Here is a 4958-nt window from a genome sequence, read left to right as displayed (position 1 = left end):
GGATCTCAAATTCTGTGACAGATTTTTAATACTTTCCATTAAAAAGTACTGATTTTAAAAACTAATAACTTAAAACTGCCACACACACACACACACAAAAACCCCAAATGGTCACAAAACATTCTCCTTTCCTTCTGAAGGTTTTACAATGCATTGTTATTATTAACCAGTCTTTTATATTAAACTTAAATGGCCAATTGACACAAAGAGTTCTGAGACCGTTCTTCCACCACTGATTAAAACTGTGGTGGCTGGTATTGGGGCTAATATTCATTTAGCCTTCTGAGCTCTCTGGGCAAACTTGGTGACTTTGACAGCTCCAGCTGCCTTCTTTTTTTTTTTTTTAATTTATTCGACAGAGATAGAGACAGCCAGCGAGAGAGGGAACACAAGCAGGGGGAGTGGGAGAGGAAGAAGCAGGCTCATAGCGGAGGAGCCTGATGTGGGGCTCGATCCCAGAACGCCAGGATCATGCCCCGAGCCGAAGGCAGACGCTCAACTGCTGTGCCACCCAGGCGCCCCTCCAGCTGCCTTCTTGTCCACTGCTTCGATGACACCCACAGCAACTGTCTGTCTCATGTTATGAACAGCAAAATGACCCAGAGGAGGATAGTCAGAGAAGCTCTCAACACACATAGGCTTGCCAGAAACCATATCAACAATGGTAGCATCACTAGATTTCAAGAACATGGGACCATCTTCTAGCTTTTTTCCAGAACGACAATCCGTCTTCTCCTTCGGCTCAGCAAACTTGCAAGTGATGTGAGCTGTGTGACAATCCAGCACAGGGGCATATCCAGCACTGATCTGGCCTGGATGGTTCAGGATAATCACCTGAGCCATGAAGTCAGCTGCTTCTCTTGGTGGGTCATTTTTGTTGTCACCAGCCACATTGCCAAGATGAACATCTTCGACAGATACATTCTTGACACTGAAGCCCACACTGTCCCCAGGAATAGCTTCACTCAAAGTTTCATGGTGCATTTCAACAGACTTTACTTCAGTTGTAACATTGGCTGGAGCAAAGGTGACCACCATGCCAGGTTTAAGAACACGTCTCCACTCAGCCCACAGAAACAGTACCAATACCACCAATATTGTAGACATCCTGGAGAGTGAGACGCAAGGGCTTATCAGTTGGATGAGTTGGTGACAGGATGCAATCCAGAGCTTCAAGCAGCGTGGTTCCACTGGCATTCCCATCTTTACAGGTGACTTTCCATCTCTTGAACCAAGGCAGTTAGCACTTGGCTCCAGCATGTTGTCTCCATTCCAACCAGAAATTGGCACAAATGCTACTGTGTCAGGGTTGTAGCCAATTTTCTTAATGTAGGTGCTGACTTCCTTAATGATTTTCTCATATCTCTTCTGGCTCAATGGAAACCCTTTCGTTCATACCAACAATTGGCTGTTTTAGTTGTTTTACACACAGTGTGTAAGCCAGAAGGGCATGCTCATGGGACTGCCCATTCTTGGAGACACCTGCTCCAAATGCATCAGCATCAGCAGCCACAATCAGGACAGCACAGTCAGCCTGAGATGTGACTGGAATCGTGTTTTTATAAAGTCTCTGTGTCCTGGGGCATCAATGATGGTCACATAATACTTGCTTGTCTCGAATTTCCACAGGGAGATATCGATGGTGATACCACGTTCACGTTCAGCTTTCAGTTTATCCAAGACCTAGGAATACATGAAGGAGCCCTTTCCCATCTCAGCAGCCTCCTCAAATTTTTCGATAGTTCTTTTGTTGATCCCACCACATTTGTAGATCAAATAAACAGTAGTGGTAGACATGCCCGAATCTATGTGTCCAATGACGACGAGGTTGATATGAGTCTTTTCCTTTCCTATTTTGGCTTAGGTTTAGCAGTGGTTTTCACACCTGTGTTTTGTGTGACAAACCTGTTGTGAAAAAGCTAGGTGGTATCTATCTTCTTTTTTTCAAGATTTTATTTATTTATTTGACAGAGAGAGAAAGAGCACAAGCAGAGGGAGCAGCAAGCAGAGGGAGAAGGAGAAGCAGGCTCCTAGCTGAGAAGAAAGCCCAACGCTGGCTCCATCCCAGGACCCTGGAATCATGACTTGAGCAGAAGGTAAACGCTTAACCGACTGAGCCATCCAGGCACCCCAGTATCTATCTTCTATATAAAGAAGTGAATGTCACTGATTCAATGAATGGGTAGTAATGATAGCTTTGTACTGTGTCAGCTTGGCTAGGCTGAATCCCCTCCTGGTACGTTTCTAGCTAAAGTAGACCATAAGGACGATTCTTATGGGAGATTTCGAAAGCAGAAGTGAAGCAGCTGACTTGTAGCTCACATATGTGGTCACTTATCTGCTGGCTTTGCAGCTGCTCTAACTTCCCTTGGATCCTCTTTCAAAGTCTCCAACTCCTGGGCCAGGTGTAAGTATTTAGCTCCATGAAGGTCTCAGCTTCTGCAGGACACCAATACCACCAAGGTCAGAAGCAACAAGAACTGACATGGGTTTCGGCCATCTTCATGAGCTCCAGTTCATGCTTGTAGGGTCCAACCTGTCCTTGCCCTCTTCTCCTTTGCAGCCATCCTCCCTTGCTGCCTGACTGCTCTATGAACTTCGAGCTCCAACATCTGATGCAAAGAAATAACCTTACAGAGACTTACAGCTCCCTTGATTGCATAATGTCAAATTCCTGCAAAAATACACACCACAAACACACACATTTTCTAGTGCTTCTTTCTCAGAACCCTGACTGTATAATATGTAAGGCAACAAATTTTAAAGAACATGAAATTACTTCCCAAAATATTATTTAAAAGTATCACTTCTGCTATGGTAGCAAAAGGCTACAGATGTCTCAGGTCCTGCACTGTCACACCACGCCATCCTGAAATACAAGATCTATTTCCCCAACCTGTGCTTCACTCTGATTGGAACAATTTAAGCCACATACCCACTTTGAGTCAATCACTTGTCCTAAAATAAATAAATAAATAAATAAGCAAGCATTGATTGGTTTAGGCTTTAGTTAAGTGTCATTTATAGACTAATCACTGTGACAAGGTGAGTTACAAGATTGTAGCTGCAATAGCTACTCATGGCTTTTCCCTGTCACCCGAAATGCAGCCGTTTTATATGTTAAGTATGCTTCCCATTGCTTGTCATTTTGAGGGTCAATTTATCACGTACTTGGGCAGACGATGAATAAGAATCCAGAAGCCATTTTGACTGTCTTCCAGTTCAACAGAAACTACAAAGCTGAATTATGCAATCTATTAGAGTTGCCAGGGTTGTCAGAGGCAGGAGACTAATTCTCGTGGCAAGCATTTTGGACCCATATGTCATCTCAGTCACAGGGACTCATCTGATTTCACTTCTGAGGCTCTACTTCAGAAAGGGACCCACAACAGCTGTGTAACCTGACAGATGGACTGTGCGGGGATGCTTTGACAGTTTACCAAGCTGCTGTTCATTCTTGATCTTTAGATGAGTGTAACGGTACTGTTGGAACGTGCACCCTTTTAGTTCCAAGTCCTAAATTCTCCTCTTGTTTAAAGAGAAACTGGAGTTGTTATTTCTACTTTCAGAAAGGCTATCAAAAGGAAAAAGACAACCCATGTAGAGGGGAAAAAAGTAGGTCAAAAAGTAAGACCGGCCCCAATTCCTTGGCTATCAAGACAGGACATCGGAAAGAATATACATGCTTTTAGGTAAGGCTGTACATCTTGACTCAGCAGTAAACAAGTGTATTCACTTTGAGAAAACTTATCCTATGATTTGGGTGCTATTCTGTATGTTATTTCAATTAAAATCAGGGTTGTTTTGTTTTGTTTGGGGGGGCATGCAGAGGGAGAGGTAGAGAGAGAACCCCAAGCAGGCTTCACACCTAGCACAGAGTCTGACACAGGGCCTAAGCTCACAACCCTGAGATCACGACCTGAGTTGAAATCAAGAATTGGACGCTCAACTGATTTGAGCCACCCAGGTGCCTCAAAATCAGTTTTTAAAAAATCATATATTGGGGTGCCTGGCTGGCTCAGTCGGTAGAGCATGTGACTCTTGATCTTAGAGCGATGAGTTTGAGCCCCACATTGGGTGCAGAGATTACCTAAATAAATAAATAAATAAAAATAAAATAAATACATATTGAAAGCTATCATTTATTTTTTTGAAAGCTACTCTTTATTTAGTTTTTTAAAAATATTTATTTGAAAGAGAGAGGGCACGCACACGTGTGCACACGAAGGGGGTGGGTGTAGAGGGAGAGGGAGAAGCAGGCTCCCCACAGAGCCAGGAGCCCAATGTGGGGCTCAATCCCAGGACCCTGGGATCATGACTTGAGCCAAAGGTAGATGCTTAACCAACTGAGCCACCCAGGTGCCTCTGAAAGCTACCATTTAAACAAAAATAAAATTCTGCTTGACTAAAACAAAAAAGAGATCTATCAGAGCCCAAACAGATTCACCTTTAATGGATGTAGGATTTTGATAACAAAGTGGAGAAAAATCATGAGTTCAGGTTTGGGGTTTTTTTTTTCCTTTCTTTATTCATTTTTAAGGGGACTAAGAGGACAAACTATTCGATTAATCTGAGGATGAAAAGTATCATTTTCTCAGACGTTCTGATGAGGCTTCTCATATCCCTGAAAGGTTATCAGCTAATGCAAAAATGTGGCCAAAATGCGAAGCTGCCCTTATTGTGGCCGGAGTGGAAGGCTGCTGCTCCAAAGCACAGTCTTCTTAAAATCTCCAGGTTCCCAGGTTCAGGCTCAACTTCCATCACATGGAATAAATGTAGGACTCATTCAGGAAGTGTAAAGTGAGCTTCTTGATGCAGATTGTAAGTACAAGGCATCCTGTGGGTGCTGACGTAGCAGACCCCTTGAGAACGGGATCTTAGCAGCCAGATGAGTAGTACAGAAGCCTGTCCTCCCCCATTGCCCTACCTCAGCTAACTAACTGGGCCACGTAGGACTT

The 4958-nt window shown here is 43.6% G+C and overlaps 1 pseudogene; it reads right to left on the bottom strand.

Moving 5' to 3' along the window:
- Positions 1 to 270: 270 nt before the first annotated feature.
- LOC100473067 lies at positions 271 to 3205 on the bottom strand (annotated as a pseudogene).
- Between the last annotated feature and the right edge of the window lie 1753 nt (positions 3206 to 4958).

The sequence above is a fragment of the Ailuropoda melanoleuca genome, chromosome 3 (genome assembly GCF_002007445.2).
Source record: "Ailuropoda melanoleuca isolate Jingjing chromosome 3, ASM200744v2, whole genome shotgun sequence".
Classification (NCBI taxonomy): domain Eukaryota; kingdom Metazoa; phylum Chordata; class Mammalia; order Carnivora; family Ursidae; genus Ailuropoda; species Ailuropoda melanoleuca.
Note: the sequence above shows the minus strand (reverse complement) of the source record. Positions and strands in the feature narration are given on the sequence as shown.